This window comes from Bison bison, unplaced genomic scaffold, assembly GCF_000754665.1.
Source record: "Bison bison bison isolate TAMUID 2011002044 unplaced genomic scaffold, Bison_UMD1.0 scf7180017864389, whole genome shotgun sequence".
NCBI classification, from domain to species: Eukaryota; Metazoa; Chordata; class Mammalia; order Artiodactyla; family Bovidae; genus Bison; species Bison bison.
Window position 1 is genome coordinate 7,958,528 of NW_011494961.1, and position 18,292 is coordinate 7,976,819.

Genomic DNA, 18,292 nt, shown 5'->3' on the forward strand with positions numbered 1-18,292 from the left:
TAGTCTTCTTCACCTGAGAAAACTATCCTTTCACCGTCATAACCCCTGTTCTCAGAATTTTTAATACCATCCTGAGCTGGAATTACCATCTGCTCTTTAACCTTGGCCCTGTAATCTGATCCTGTCATGATTTTTTAATCCAGTCATCTGAACACTTTACATGGAGGGAGATGTGAAAGGCCTAACCTTATTCAGCCTCTGACACTACTCGGAACTTGGGTTCACGTCATTTTCAGCCTCTTCTAAACCATGGCCCTTTCGTGAGGCATAAAAATAATGGCAACAAGCAAAGGATTCATCATCTTGTTGGTTCATAAAATGGCCAGACCATTTTATGAGCTAATGTGAGTGGCTCAGAAAATCAGAAATTTCCCTTTTAGGTACTTATTTTTCCACAGAATATATACTATGCCCTGTATAAGATTAAGGCTCTCCTAAATCTAGCCTCTCTTTATATAAAGAATATATACAACACTTAAATCAATTAGACTTCAATAAAATTTTTAAATGGTAAAAAAGAGAATAACTCAGTGATAAAGCTTCAATATTGCTTACCACATTCCCCAACACAATCAAATGCAAACCATTGTGATCATCCTCTCCCAACATCTTCCTGCACCAAAAAGAGAGAAAGAAAACAATTAGACGGGGTTGGTAGAGGCAAACTATTCAATTTAGAATGGATAAACAAGGTCCTACTATATAACACAAGAACTATATCCAATCTCCTGGGATAAGCCATAATGGAAAAGAATATTTTTTTAAAAGTGTACGCATGGGTAAAATTGAGTCACTTTGCTGTAACAGCAGAAGTTGGCACAACATTGTAAACCAACAATACTTCAATTAAAAAAAAACAATTAGAAAAATGAAATGTTCTAAAATTTCTCTGTGGTCAACTTAGCCATCTCAAATACGCTGTTGGTCAAATCAAATTAATTTTTAAGTGATATTATTAAAAGAAGGCCAGGAGATTACTTAGTCCTGTTTTAGTGGACCACGTTTTTTAATATTAAGTTTAGTAGTGTCTAGAGTGATGCAGGTTCAAACCCTGAATTGGGAAGATCCCCTGGATCGGGAAATGGCAACCTGCTCCAGTATTCTTGCCTGGAAAATCCCAGGCAGAGGAGCCTGGTGGGCTACAGTCCATGGGGTCACAAAGAGTCAGATGTGACTGAGCACACACACACAGTCTCTAGACTCAGTGATAAATGTTTGACTGAAAATTCAGATTGTAGCCACAGAAGAAAGCGCTGTGATTAATGAACAAGTCCTATTTTTTTTTTTTTTTTTTAATTCCCTCTCTGGTGGCTCAGATGGTAAAGCGTCTATCTACAATGTGGGAGACCTGGGTTCGATGCCTGGGTCGGGAAGATTCCCTGGAGAAGGAAATGGCAATCCACTCCAGTATTCTTGCCTGGAAAATCCCATGGACAGGGGAGCCTGGTAGGCTACAGTCCATGGGGTTGCGAAGAGTCGGACACGACTGAGCGACTTTCCTTTCCTTTCCTATTGTTTTTATGCTGCTCTCAATAATAATTTTTTCATGTAAAACTATTTGATATTTATTTAAATTACTTTTCTTTCTAGATATAGTTCAGTTATCTGTATTTGGAGAATAATGATGTATCAATTCACATTGTAATTCATACAGTGAGTAAAAGGCAGAACTCATGGTTCAGAAAATCCTTAAAAGCTATTAAAATTATCATCTGTCCTTATCCGGAGATTAAAAACCACTTCATAGGAAAAATACCTATAGCCTTCACATTTTTAAATGTTTCATGAAATTTTGGTTTTTCAGATAGGGCAGGCTTGCAACAGAATCTTCCTAAAGTAAGGTGACCGATTTTTTAAATTAAGTTTTAAAAGCTTGTGGGGAAAAAAGGATCTTTAAAATTCTGGAGACTATTTACAAAACATTGGTTTCTCAAAAAATATGTTTGAAATTTGAGATGAGTGGGTGTGTGGAGAAAAGAATACTTCCTGTACACATTCTCTGGCCTTAGCATGATGTGTGTAACACTAAGTGAACTTTATTGCTAAAAATCACAGGGTACCCAGCCTCTTACACATACTTAATATAGCATCTATTTTTACTGGAGAGAAAAAAGCAAATATTTTTAATTAGTGAAATGAAAGATGACTGAGGATGAGTCACCATTGTGATGGGGAGATGAGAGATCTTTAACATCGTCCTTCTCTGGACATTCTACTTTTCTCACTGATTTTTGTTTGCGAAAAAGTCAAGTTTGTCACCAAGATCTGCTCTATAAGTTATACCTCAAAGACTTTTGTTCTTGTATTCTCTCAGACTTAAAACTTCAGCTCCAGGGCAACCTTAGTAATTATGGCTGCCACCCAGAGCAAGGAACTGGGCATTTCTAGATCTTTAGATCACAGTAGAACCTGTCATACAGCTTGAAGACTTGACAAGAGAGGTCAGTCCTGCTCGCCCTTCACAGCAGGGCAGGGCCAGGAAAAGGAAATAAGAACAAGGACAGCGGAGTGTTACAGTTGAGTGTCAGTGAAATAAGCAGTGCATTACACTTGTGTTCTAATGCTTGGAGACGATTACATAAGCCATGCATAGAACATGTATTTTAATTATGGTGTGTCTGTGATAAAATTCAAATTTTCTGCTTTCCCAGAATAGTTAGTGAGACAAACACTTCCCACAGACTTCTCAGTAGCAAAATAAAAATGTGGGTTGAACCGAGGATAAAATGTTTGATGAGTTTTAGAAAACTAGTGTATAGGACATATCAACTGGCTCATTGATTAAAAAAAAACAACAAAACAACTTCTATTCAGGGTTCTACCAGTTTTCTTAAAGCCAATTGGGAATTTTTATCCTAAACTACTCATTCTCTATATTTCTCTTTTTTGTTTGTTTGTTTGTTGTTTGTTTTCCTGCAGTGATGAATCTAACCTTCCGAGCATGACGTTGTGTATATAATGGTCCACTTTTTATATTTATAGTTGAAATTGGATTGCAGATTGTACAAGTCTGAGATATGTTTACATGTAGCTGCTTCTTCCTGTTGGCTGTCGTACACATATCCATCTTTTCTTCCCTTACATCTAAAATCGGGCAAGATGTGAAACCAGTAAGAAGCCTGCAGAAAATATAGATCAGTATCTCTTTATCTTATGTGAAGATATGTATTTATATGGACCCAGTGATAGAAATCGATTGTTCTTGCTATTTTCTTACCTTGGGCTTGTTAATTGCATGGGCAAAAAAAGCGCCATGAGATAGTTTACATGAAATTGTGACCAAATACGAACTCAAAGCTATGAAAATGTACTATATGGACTGAGTTTAGAGTTTATCATCACAGCCCTCCTCACCTTTGCTGTTCATACCCACACCACCCACTGAAACTGACTAAAGAGCATGATTGTGTGCCGAGCCTGCTTGCTGTGCACCTTCAGATGCTAGCATGCCGCGTGATGAGTCATTTGATCACAATGGAGCTTTTATTTCTTTTGTCATCTCAAGGGGGTTACACCGTGGCTTATTGCCAAAAAGTGATTAAGGTGGCGGAGAGCGCACACACAAATGGTCTTGTATTTTACGGGCGCTGCGGTCGCAGCTACAGATCTTCAGCTTCCAGGATTGTGGGCTCATGTGGCCTCCTTGGTTAAAACGTCCAGGGGCTGAGCTAGTTGCTGACACCAGTTTTCCTTGGGCTGCCCTTGGCAGTGAAGACAAGGATAGAGGATTGGTTCAGCCTCCTGCGCTGTCTCTCGTGTGACCAAGCAGAAAAGAGGTTTACAAAAAGGCAGGCACCCAGAATAGTGGACTTTTTTTTTTTAATAAACCAAATTCCAGCAAGTGTTAAAATGGGTGCATTTGGAAAATGACAGAGGCGTACAGCACTTCTTTGGGGTAGGAGGTTCTTGGAATGGCAGTCCCTGTTGCTGAAGACAAAGCATGTGTACATCTCACCAAAGCTTGGGTTGCTGAAGAAATCACAAATCCCAGGAAGCGGGTGGATGAGACAACCTTTCCTGAAGATGTAGGAGAGTTCACCCTACATTGTCTACAGAAGCTGATGTGAGAGCTTGCTCCCATCCAAGATCCAACCCGTGCTAAACATTTTCTACAAACTTCTAGAAACAGAACAATATTTTCCATTCTTTTTAATACTTTTTTCTTTTAGCCCCAGGAATATTCAGGAAACTTTTTTTTCAGCTTTTGTCACATTTATTTTGAACAATTTTTTTTTTTTTTTTTGTCTTCAAAGCCTTGCAACTTGGTACATCAATGGTCCAGATGAGCTTTTGCTAACTTCCCTCTTGTTCTGAATAATTGAGGAGAATATAAAAGAAGCTCCACTTTCAGTTCAGTCATTGTAAAGCATCAAAGTTAAGCCATTTTTCAGTACTTTTTGACTTTTTTTGTAGGATGAATATAACATACATAGTGATTATCAGTTAAGATAAAGTCAAGATTTGGTCACATTTGATAGTATTAACTCATTTCTATTTCTTGTAGTTCTATTTAGATCTAAGTTGTATCTATATTTGGATTTCTTTTATCTTTTTTATATTTCTAAATGTTTGTCTTATGCACAGACCAAATCTGAGATCTCAGAAAGCTGTGAAATATAGTTGCCATTAAGAGTATTTTTTTCAACTACTTGCTCAAAAGTTACCTAATTGTATTAGACGGAGCATTTCTTTGCACAGTAAAGAGTTGCCAGCGTGTTTTGAAATGACTTATTACGTTAGGGTTACGTTAGGAGGAACATCATCAGTGAGCAGTCACTCTTTCAACCCATTGGACAATACAATTTCTCATTTCGGGCCGTTTTGTGGGAAATTTTCTGGTTTCGTGTATAGGTTTTCACCAGCAGAAGGGAAATTACCTCACCATTGGCTTCTGGTGACAACAGTTAAGATACGATTGTAAGACAGGGATCCTAAGATCCTTATGATCTCTTTCAGATTATATAACCAAATGCTCAGTTATACAAAATGCCTTCTTTTTGTTTCGATTATGTTTTTGAGAATTGAAAGATGTTTGAACGAATCTATCAATCAAATTGGTAACATTTCTAGTAACATTCCACACTCCGAAACCAATTTAGCATTTTTCAAACAAAAGAGGGCATTTTCTACCCATCTCTTGTATGAGCTGGCTAGGATATGGTGTTTTTTCAATGTCTGAAACAATTTGTCTTAAATGGTTTGGAAAAATGAACTAAAGCGGGTAAAGCTACAATCTCTTCAGGAGAACAAACAGTAGTGTCTTGAGAAAAATCTGGTGGCTATATTTCTTCCTGTCTATCTTTCTTTCTACTCCTCCAGCAGAAAGAGGAATCAAGATGGATCACTATTTAAAACTTGCACAGCTTCAAAAGAGAATACCTCAACATCAAAAGAGAAACATTTCACGTACAAAAAATATATATATTTTTTAAACATGGCCCTTTAGAATACTGTTCTATCCTATGTGTATATTGAGGTTTTGCTCTATAACTGATTTGACAAAATTGATTTTTATTCCATGATTAAAGGAAGCTGTAAACTTTCAATATATTTATTTCTTTGGGGAAAACCAAAGGACTGTGGTCCTCCTCTTTGTTCCATGGAATTACTAGGTCTTAACCATCTTGCATAATTTTCAGCTTTTGTTATTAAAATATTTTAAATCATCCATTTTGTTATCAACATAGAAAATCCTCAAGTAATTGCCTAATGAACTCATGAATATGTCTGCTGATATATGTGTTGGCAGATACATATCTTTCTTTAAGTTTTCTTTCTTTTAATTTCTCATTGAATAGAAGATTAAGAAAAAATACATGAGAGACACATTGAAAATAAGTCAAGATCAGGTTCTATTTCTAATAAGCATCTTTTAAGAATGTCAAATTGGTATGTGTTTTAGCTTTTAAATTGTTTTCCATTTATGTTGGTGCTAATGTATTTCTCTTTCTTTATGGAAAATGCAATTCTACTATGGATAATTTCATTTCTCTGTTTAACAGCATTCCTAAACTGTTAGTGTGTGATTTTAATTTTAAAGTTTATGGATTCACTATAATTATGGTTCAATGACCAGTCTTTCTTAATGTAAAAGAAAACAAAACAGCGTACCCTTAGGTGATGTGTGTTTGTTTGGATTGTGGATCCTCTTATTTCATGTTCATTTCATGTATCATATGCCTTTATCAACTTTCATCTTTTAGCTTATATAATTTGAGTGACAAAACCAACATTAGACAACCTGCATACATTCATAGAGTACCTGACACATAAATATGCTGACATTTTTCTTCTAGTTTTCATTTTCATTATGAAAAGCAGTCATGAAAGGTTTTTCTTATTTGATTTCATAGAAAACATGAGAATATCTTTAATTTCTACCAGAAATGATCTGTTCTTAAACCTTGTGCATGGTGTTCTGATGAGACAGTAAGAACTCTGATTCACCCAGTAGTTCAATCTATACATGCTTTGTCTACTATATGTATATATGTATACACACACCTCTCTGCTAGTTTGGAAATGATCAAATCAGCATGATCAAATTAGGACATTAATGGAAAACTTAATGGAAATTAATGGGAAAAATAACTGGTATCATATCTTTATCACTTAGAAAACATGCTTAATTTTCCAAAGTTTTATTTTTAATGTTTCTATTGTAGCATAAAAAGTTAACACAATATTTCATTCTTTTTTTTTTGACCATTATATATAATCTTGCCCAGAAATACACAATGCTTGTTAAGGTGGGTGATGTTTTTATGTCTCCTAATAAATGATCATAGGAACATGCAGATATTGATATTTGAAATCTTGTTTTTCTCTACTTCTTGATAATGAATTTATATTAATAGTTACTATTACCAAAAATGAACTTTTAAAATTTTTACCGAAACAAACAAAAACCTTGCTGTATCTAAAAAGTCAGGACCACAACAACTTAATCTTATATTCTCAAGAATAAAGATTAACAACAGTCACCTGTGATTCTGGCTGTTAAAATAATTCATTCCTAGTGGAATTAACATACTTGACCAGTTATAATTCTGCTAAGTTATTTTAGAATTTAAAGACCTTCAGTCCCTAATCTTTCCCATTTTTGTTGAAATAGCTTCATATCAGCTAGATTTACTATATGCCATAGCAGAGATACCCTTACAACTTAAATTTTAAGTGGATTTTGTTTTTGCTAATTCAATACTGAAACATTTTAATGGCATTTCTCATTTTTTAATGTATTTAAATGCAGAAGTTATCCTATGCTGCTTATTGACAAAACTGTCCTTTGGGGAATAAGGAGACCTATTACATTTGATTTACTGATAACAAAGTACCAACATTTCTCAAAATGCAGTGGATATTCTCATGTATCTCAGAAATATTAATAAATTGGATTCACAAAAGAATGTCTTACGTATCATCGACATTTATGTGAATATTCTTTATACTGTTGTAAATGTTTCATGCAATTTAATAACATTTTTAAAAGATGTATGTATCTGATTTTCCTTTAGAAAATATATTTTTATTTGTATTTTTTACATTTTAAAGTTCATCTCTATGTGCAGCTATTTTTATATTGCCAAAAAAAATCACATAAATACAAAATGAGAGAAAATGCAAAAAAAAAATATTTTGGCAAGCATTACACTGCATATTTTTCTTACTGTTGTGTGGGCCAGTCTCATGTAATTGATTATTCTAAGAATGTGTTGTGTCTTACCACTGTAAATATGGCACAAATCTGTTTTTCTTGATAGTATAAATAATTGAAAGATTGAATTCTCCCTGTTTGATTTCTTGTTTCATTTCATGATCATTTCTCCAGCTGAGATTACGGAATCAAAAGACACAAGTGGTTTTTGATTTGCAGCCTGGAGATAACTGCCTTGTGTTCAGTTTCTGATTTGTTTTTATTTGCTTTTTAAACTTGTTTTCAGGGTTCCTAGTTTGTGAGAAGTTGATCTTCATAATTATTTTTACACTATTTATGACTTATTTTCATAATGTAAAAAGTGTGTAATTATTACAATATTAATCCAAACATGGTCATGAATTGTATTGTTATAAAGCTTTATTGATGTTCACGAACACCGTGGTCTGTCTTCTCTAATTTAAACACAGTCCATGAAGAATTTTATTCTACTTTTCTACAGTACTGTAACACTACCATTCAACTTAGTGCTCCGCTATAGTGATTTTCTGCAAAAAAACAGACTCATACTTTCTGTTAATTAGATAGTAAAAACTATACTGAGCCTCTCCTCCAAGTTCACTTTTCTTCCAGAACCATTCATCTTGAATTAAACTCCCTTGTATTCAGTTGACTCTTACCTGTGCCACATCAAATCAGGGATTCGAGTGTAGTACCTAGCAATCACATCAATGTATTGAATAATGAGTGACTGAATGCCTCTCTAAGGCATCAGTTATTTTTGCGTCCTCACTAAAAGAGCCCTTGTCTTTCTTGCCCTTACCCATAGCGCTCGATGCAGGTGACGGTTGTCTGTTAGTCACTCAGTCGTGTCTGACTCTCTGTGGCCCCATGGACGGTAGCCCACCAGGTTCCTCTGTCCATGGGATTCCCCAGGCAAGAGTACCATCAACACCCTTTTAAACACTCTTTCCTTTAGTTCCCGTATCATGTCCCTTCACTCTTGTTTTCTCCTACATTAAAAAAAAAAAATTTATTCAAGTATAGTTGAATTATAATGCTGTATTAATTTCTGCTGTATAACAAAGTGATCAAATAATATGCATATATATATATACATTCTTTTCCATTATGGTTTATTACAGGATATTGAATATAATTCTTTGTGCTACACAGTAGGACCTTGTTATTTACCCATTCTATATGTAAGTTTGCATCTGCGAATCCCAAACTCCCAATCCTTCTTTTCCGCATCCCCTCCCCCTTGGAAACCACAAGCCTAGTCTCTGTGTCTGTGAGTCTGTTTCATAGTTATCTTCATTTGTGTCATATTTTAAATTCCACATATAAGTGATACCATATGACACTTGTCTTTTCCTGACTTACTTTGCTTAGGGTGATAATGTCTAGGTCCATCCATATCAGTGCAAATGGCTTTATTTCATTCTTTTTTATGATTGAGTGATATTCCCTTACTCATGCTATATATCCATCATTTATATACCACATGCTGTCTATCCATCCATCTACCAGTGGACATTGAGGTTGCTTCCATGTCTTGGTTTTTGTAAATAGTGCTGCTGTGTTGCATGTATCTTTTTGAATTATAGTTTTGTGTGGGGGCTTCCCTGGTGGCTCAAATGGTACAAACATCCACCTGCAATGTGGGAGACCCCAGTTTGATCCCTGGGTTGGGAAGATCCCCTGGGTGAGGGCATGGCAGTCTGCTCCAGTATTCTTGCCTGGAGAATCCCCATGGACAGAAGAGCCTGGTGGGCTACAGTCCATGGGGTCACAGAGAGTCGGACACGACTGAGCGACTAAGCAGACACATGCCCAGGGGTGGGATTCCTGAATCATATGGTAGCTCTATTTTTAGTTTTCTGAGGAGCCTCCATACTGTTCTCCATAGTGGTTGTACCGGTTTACTTTCCCACCAACAGTATATCTCCTACTTTTCATTCTCATTTTCTTTTGCCAGCTCTTTCCCCTCTTCCTGACCATTAAATGATAATCCTCAGGATTCTGACCTCCATGCTTCTTTTGCTCTTCTCCACCATATTTTTTCCTCCAGGAAAGCTCATTTACTCCCACAAAGATCAAGTTATTATTGGCAATGCAGATTTTCTTCTGACTTCCAAACCAACTATTATAGACACGTCTACCAGGATGTCCCACAGGCCGTCCTCATCTTCACACCTGCTTCTTTTCCAAGCTTCCATATTACAGTGAATGTACTGTCCCCCACCTGCCATCTAAGCAAACATGATGGAAATGTCAGAATCCCTCTAGACACCACCTGCCTCTCATTACCCACCCACTGCTGCACACATAAGCATCTAATTACCAAATCCCTTCAATTCTATCTCCCTAATATGTTTTGAGATCCACCTCCTTTCTCCTTGTCCCCATTACCATTGTGTCAGTCTAGGCTTCCCCCAGTTCTTTTGGGGGGACTTTTAGAAGAACCTTCTAAGTGGCCTCCCTGCCTCTAATAACCAACTCCCCTCCACCTCATCATACTCCATGTCACTCTGAGGGTAATGATAGATTTAAAGAAAGCAAATATGGCCATGTCTTATTTATGAATTTATCTATTTCACTTCCTATAGAATTTGAAGTAAATTAAACAAACACTTATAAAGAAATTAAATACATACATTTAAAAACAATCAAGAAAACCAGACTTAAACAAAGTTCAAGGTCACAAAGACAGTTGTAGTGAAAAGATATGAGTTAAAATTGTATGATTCTGAGCTTCCCGGTGTCCATAACAAAAAAAGAAATATGTCAATAACATGTTTACATCATCTGTAAAGTGAAAATACTACTTCCTCAAAAGAATCAAAGCTGATTGACAAGAAATACCTTATGTGAGATTTCTCATGGAGGGTGCTACTGTTTAGGGCACAACTACAATGAACCCAACAGCAGATTTTTGTAATGTTCTTCATTATACGTCAAGTGCATGTGCCAAAACCATCAATGAAAACAGTTATTCAGAAGACTAACCATGCCATTCCCTTGCTTAAAATCCTCTGTGGACCCCCACTATCATGCAGATATTTACTTGGGGATAAAGTAGCAAGCCCTTTGCAATCCCACTCTGCCTAGCATCATATCCTGCTGGTCAGCAACCCTCACCCCATGTTAAACTATATGAGGATCCCTTTGTCTGCTTCCTGGGCCTGAAACTGTCTCCATCCCATCCTCAGCATCCAGCTGAAGAATTCTCGCTCTTTTTTTTAATTTTTTGCAGCCAATTGAGCTGACCTTCCTCTTTTCCCCATGGGGGCCCAGTGTGCAATAGCCGCAAACAGCGGCCTCCTTGGTGGTGTGCGCAGCCTTGGCCTGTATGGGCTGCCCTAAGGGACCTTGGAGACAACCCTTCTGGTGGACATTTATAATTGGCATGCTATCTCTGGTCTAGGCTCCAGACGGTTATGCATGGTGCCTTTGGAAAGCCCCAGGGCACAGTAGCCACTAACCAAAACATTATGTCCATCCACACCAAGCTGCAGGACAAGAAGCATGAGGTTGAGGCCCTCTGCAAAACCAAGTTCAAGTTCCCCAGCTACCAAAAGATCCACATCCCCAAGAAATGGGGATTTACTGGTTTAATATGGATGAATTTGAAATCATGGTGGCAGAAAAGCAGCTCATCCCAGGTGGCTACAGGTCAGACACATCCCTAACCAGGACCCCTGGACAAATGACAGTCTCTGCAGTTAGCAGGGAGAAGGCGATGGCACCCCACTCCAGTACTCTTGCCTGGGAAATCCCATGGATGGAGGAGCTTGGTAGGCTACAGTCCATGGGGTCTCGAAGAGTCAGACACGACTGAACAACTTCACTTTCACTTTTCACTTTCATGCATTGGAGAAGGGAATGGCAACCCACTCCATATTCTTGCCTGGAAAATCCCAGGGACGGGGAAGCCTGGTGGGCTGCCGTCTATGGGGTCACACAGAGTCGGACACGACTGAAGTGACTTAGCAGCAGCAGCAGTTAGCAGAGCCTTAGTGCCGTCCCTTCCTTACTCATAGTTTTGTGTGCTCAGTCATGTCCGACTCTTGGTGACCCCATGGACTATAGCCCACCAAGTTCCTCTGTCCATGGAATTTTCCAAGCAACAATATTGGAGTGGGTTGCCGTTTCCTACTCCAGGGGATCGTCCTGACCCAGGGATTGAACCCACAACTTCTGTGTCTCCTGCATTGCCAGGTGGATTCTTTACCACTGAGCCACCTGGGAAGCCCCTCCTTAAACATCAGTTCAGTTCAGTTCAGTTCAGTCACTCAGTCGTGTCCGACTCTTTGTGACCCCATGAATTGCAGCATGCCAGGCCTCCCTGTCCATCACCAACTCCTGGAGTTCACTCAAACTCACATCCATTGAGTCAGTGGTGCCATCCAGCCATCTCATCCTCTGTCGTCCCCTTCTCCACCAGTAAATCCTACTTTTCTGTCAAAAAAAGAATTATTGCTCTTTCAAGACCCAATCCATGTGTCAACATCCTAAACACCCCTTCCTGCCAACTTTAAATTCTCCCATTTTCTATGCTCCACTAATTACTTTTACTTATCACTGCTGAAACACTTATCAACTTGTTGATAATTACATGTTTATCTCTCTCCTCTACTGGATGGTGTACCAAAGATGAACCCAATTTTTATAGATTTTCCGTAAATATTTTCAAATGAATAAATGAGAGACAAAAGTTACAAAAACAACAAACTCACTTAGACTTACCTATTTTATTAATGTACATAATGGATAAAGCACCAATCTTTCCTGGGTGATAGGAATGTTTTTGTTCAATGAGGTGACCCTGGGTGGGCTCCTGGATGGGGACTGATCATCAGAAAGACCAAATCATGATTAGACAGCTTGGAATTTTCAGGCCTAACCCCCCATTCTTATGAGAAAAGAGAAGGGCTGGAAATTGAGTTAATGTCTTTAATGAACCATCATAAAATTCTAATAGTACGGGGTTCCGAGAGCCTCTAGGTTGGTGAACGCATGGAGATTTGGGGAGACTGATGGACCCAAAAAGGGCGTGGAAGCTCTGTGCCCGTCCCACATACCTTGTCCTATTCATCTCTTCCATCTGGCTTTTCATCTATATCCTTTTATAATCAATTAATAAACAGTAAGTAAACTTAAAAAAAAAAAATTCTCTGGCCTTACCTCTCATCATTCTCTCTCCTGTACTTTTACAACCTGCCCTTGTCTTTCAGTTCTTCAACCAAGCTCTTCTCTGTCACTTCCAGAGCCCCAGTCTGTCACGTTTTCATCCCTTCTTCACCTAAAACCCCACTTCACCTCCCCAACTCTTATCTATTCTTCATGTCTCAATTTAGACATTCTTACCTCTGTGCTCCCTTTGCATTTTGGATTTAATTTCTCACAGCACTCCCATGGTACTGTTCCACAGAGAATCTCTGTTGTTTACTCTTTAGTTCTGAATGTCCAGCACAATGCCTGGCAGGGAGTTGGCACTCAATAAATATCTGTTGAATAAATAAGTGGAAGAAAGCAATAACCCACAGGGATACAAAACAAGCCATCCAAGGATATTATGAGCAACTGAGTGTGAAAATATGAAACAGTGAGAGTACAATTCTTGCTAAAAATTGCATGATTATTCCATTAACTCAGACATGATAACATAGTTCTATAGGCCTGTTCTTTTCTGTTCTCTTATATCAATATCGAATAAATATCAATGCCAAATAGTGAAAGCAAAAAAGACTTAAGGGATCTATTCCTTATTTCTTTTGGATCAAGTTGTGTTCCCTAAAAATATCTTATGATCTAGTAATGGGTGTTCCACCAAAAAAAAAAAAAAAATCATTAAATATAAGAATATGTACTGGAATGTCCATGAAAAGGATAAAGGATATAGTCTCCAGAGAACACTTTGGAAAATGTTGCTCTCCAATAGTACTTGATCTAAATCAACACCTGCCACAGCTCAGACATGCAGGAGTCCGCATGCCTGTGTCTTGTAGCTCAGTCAGCATTCCTATCACAGGGGCCGCTCCAAGAAGCGACTCTCCTCAAAGCTGTCCTCGTCCATAACACCTCACCCTCTGGCATGCTTTTCCACTCCGCCTTCTCGTCTTCATTGCTTGCCTCAATCCTCGTTCACATCTCCACTCTAAAATGTACTCGGATTCGCTTGAATTGGAACTTGATTTGAGTGTCGACTCAAATCTATCATTCAAGGCAATGACAAGAGCCAAGAGTAATAAAGTCCCATGTGGAAAACGTGTTTCAGCAGAGCATACAATAGGCAGCCAACCAGACACAAACTTTTCTAGCTAATTTATGAGTTTGTACTTACAAGTGGAAGGGCAGGTTGGAATAGGAGAACAAGAAAAGCAGGTGAACCACGTTTATATTGAACCTGTATATCAAGTCACAGACTGAACAGATAGGCACATTGACGTTGTCAGACTGTGGAAGAAAGAGCTGTTGACTCCACCTGTGGCTGAAATGATGGGTAGATAAAACATCAACTATCTGAGAAACATGGTGTTGAATAACTGTGGAGTTTCCTGTTCAGTCTCCCTTTCATAAAGTATCAGTCAAAACAAACATAAACAAATGCAAGGGATAATGGAAAAATGGGTTCAAAATGTTGGGTGGGAGAACTTATCTTTAAAGGTTTTAGTGATGTATTTTGCACTATTTGCTACTTTAAATTTACTGTCCACAAAACACTGTCATAATTAGCTCTCACTTCTCTTTTTTAATTCATCTAACCATTTTAGCAGTGCTCTGAGAGTTCCACAACAGTAAAGATACCTTTTCTACTTTAAGGGCCAAAGGACTCATTGATTTTAAAAGAGTACTTTCCTCCCTGACTCAGCACCCCTCCCAAAAATATAGGATAGGGAAAATAATCTAATTATGTTATGCTCTTGATACCAAAAAAGAGGGAGGGAGAGGAAACACATAACAAAAGAATGGGGAGACTGAAATATAGCATTTGATAAAATTCAATAGCTATTCCTGATAAAAATTGAAAAGAACTGAGTTTCCTTAAATGATATAGGCATGAATATATTAGAAACCTACAGCAAATATCTTTCTTTTTTACTTTTTGTTTTGGCCATGCCACATAGTTAATAGGATCTCAGTTCCCCAACCAGGGATGGAAACTGCATCCCCTGCATTGGAAGGGCAGAGTCTTAACCACTGGACTGCCATGGAAATCTACATTGTTCTTTAAAAAAACAAAACAAGAACACTTTCTTGGGAATTCCCTGGCAGCCCAATGGTTAGGCCTCTGCACCTTCACTAGAAGGGACCCAGGTTCAATCCTTGGTTGGGGAATTAAGATCCTGCAAGCCATGCCTGGTGACCAAAAAAAAAAAAAGAATCACCACAACCTACAAACATGTTTCTTAATAGCAAAATGTTAGAAACATTTCCTTTAAAATCAAAAACAAGATAAAGATATTTAATATCACTACTGCTATTAAACATTGTATTGAAAATCTCAGTCAATGTAATCAGAAAATTAAAAGTGAAGTAAAAGTGTTAGAAAGAAAGAAACAAAACTGCCTGTGTTCCTTGTCTCTGGCAGCTGTAATAAATTAGCAAAGTTTAGTGGCTTGAAACAGCACAAATATATTATCTTATAGTTCCATAGTTTGGAATCCAAAATGGGTCTCACTGGGATAAAATCAAGGTGTTAGCAGGTCAGCATCCCTTTTTGGTGGCTCTAGAGGGAGAGAAAGACGCATCCTTGGATTGTCCAGCTTCTGGTGGCTGTCCTCACCCCTTGGCTCATGGCCTCCTTCCTCTGTCTTTAAAGCCAACATCAGGCCAATTCTTGAGGCTGCCATCTCTCTGGTTCTTCCTTTTCTGCCTCCCTCTTCCTCTTTTAAGGACCTTTTGATTATACGCGTCTACCTGTATAGTCTAGGATTCACCCTATTGTAAAGTCAGGTGGTTAGCAAACAATTTTTCTGCATCTTAATTCTCCTTTGGTGGATAGCATAACATATTTTCCAGAGATTTAGGACATGGACATCTTTGGGGGTTCATTATTCTGCTCACTACATGCCATTATTCACAGATTATTTGAATTATTTGATTGTGTATATAAATAAATTCAAAGGAACTGATAATTTTATCAGATTTTGTAGTATTGTCATTTGCTAAAATTTTTAAGTAGTTACAGCACCAATGTTTTTTATAAAATAAAGATGCCATCTATATCTCATACCTTTCTCAAGCTATACTGGTAAGAATAGTTGAAACTTCTCAATATGGTAATACTTAAATATTTATTGACTTCTATTCATCTTCAACATATTAAGCTATTTGAGGATTTCCTGAAAGAGCATGTGACCGGCTATTATTTTACATACTGCCACAGTGAATCCTCATAATGCTGAGAAGCAAATATTATTCTCTCTCTTTTACAAATAGAAAAGCTGTGACTCAGAGAAGTTGGAACACTGGTTATCCAGAAATAAGTGATCCTATGAGTATCTTAATGCAAGACAAACATTACAGCTCTGGAAAGTTCTACCGCTGTATAGTTCCAGCTCTCTGCCCTCTCGGACGTTCTTGGTGCCACCACCATTTCTTCTACCCTGAACTGACATGATTCCATATGTGACCAGTGATGGTAAACAACAATAATATCGCTTTAAATTTACAGAGCATTTTGTGTACTTAAGCCGTCATCATATCAATTACATCTGATTCTCACAACATACAAGATGAATAGCAGTATATTAATATTTTATGTGAGAAAAGGATTCAAAGAGGAGGACTGGCCCTGGTGACACAGTTTTTCCTAGCAGACCATAGAACCAGAGTCTCCTAACTTCTAGAACACTGACCTACACCAAGAAACATAAGTGGGAAAACCTGCAAAACACACAATATTCCAAAAGCCTTTTTAACGTGTATTTCCATGAGATGTTTGGGGGCAGAAAATAATCTATTCTGAAGTCTCATCATTTTCTTCTGAGTTTCTTTTAAGGGGGTTATAGTAGGAGTAAATTATTTCTAGAATGTTCTTAATTGATGTTTGAAGTCTTTCTTGGCATTCAAAAGGCAAGTCATTTAATGTTTAAGAACTCAGTTGCTGGAGTCAAAAGCCTGTATTTGAATCCCTGTTTGACCCCTTACCATGGCAATATATCTCATCTCAGTGGGCTTCAGTGTCCTAGTATGTAAAATGGGATTCATTTCACTCCCTCGAGGTAGTGAGTTAATAATACAGGCTTCCCTGGTGGCTCAGATGGTAAAGAATCTGCCTACAATGTGAAAGACCTGGGTTAGATCCCTGGGCTGGGCAGATTCCCTACAGGAGGGCATGGCAACCCACTCCAATACTGGAGAATTGCCTGGAGAATTCCATGGACAGAGAAGACTGGTGGGCTACAGTCTCTGGGGTCTCAAAGAGTCGGACGTGACTGAGCGACTAACTCTAGACTAGACTAGTGACTTAATACGTACACAGGCTTAAGTCAGAGCCTGGCCCGGAGTCAGTACTCAGTAAGCACTAGCTATTATTCTCTACAGTGCAGAAGCCTTGCGTATCTATTATCTTAGTGAAAGATTACAGTGATTAGAAGGTTCCAATCTATATTTGTTGTTAAAAGCTAAATGCTTTCTCTTGCATGTCAGTGATGCCTTTACGGTCACAAAAGCATCTGTATAATGTAAGCACCAACTCCGATAGGAGAGCTAATGAGAAGGATAAGTAGTTTTCTTCTCCCCTCAACCCAGCTTTATTGAAATATAATTGACAAATAAAAATTGTATATATTTAAAGTATATAATATGGTGTTTTGATATATGTATACATTTTGAAATGACTGCCAAAATCAAGCTAATTATCATACTCATCACCCTACATGGTTACCATTGGTGTGTGTGCATGATGAGATACAGTATTATTAACCATAGTCATTAGACTCTACATGAAACTGTACTCTAGACCTCCAGAATTTATTCATCTTACATAACTGAAACTTTGGACTTTTTGCACCCATTTTGCCTACTCCTTAGACCCTGGAAACTACCATTCTACTCTCTACTTTAATAAGTTCAACTTCTTTAGAGTCCACATATAAGTGAGATCACACAATATTTTTCTTTCTTACTACATATCACATCTTCTTTATTCATTCATCTGTTGATAGACACTTAGAGTGTTTCCATATCCTTTCTTAAAATTGTATTCATTTATTTATGGCTGTGCTGGGTCTTTGTTGCTGCACCGGCTTTTCTCTAGTTGCATCGAGCCGGGGCTACTCTCTAGCTGCTAGAGCTACTCTCTGGCTACTGGGCTTTCACTCCAGTAGCTTCTCTTGTTTCAGAGTATGAGCTCTAGGGCACATGGGCTCAGTAGTTGTGGTTACCAGGTCCCAGAGCCCAGGCTTAAGAGTTGTGGTGGAAGGGCTTAGTTGCTCCAGGCCCATGGGATCTTTCCAGATCAGGGATCAAACCCGTGTTTCCTGCATTGGCAGGCATATTCTTTACCACTGAGCCACCAGGGAAGCCCCTCCATATCTTGACAATTGTAAATAACACTGCAGGTAGTTTTCCTCTACAACTTGAGTTCAAAAACAATGTATATCACCACTAAAGATAGTTTAT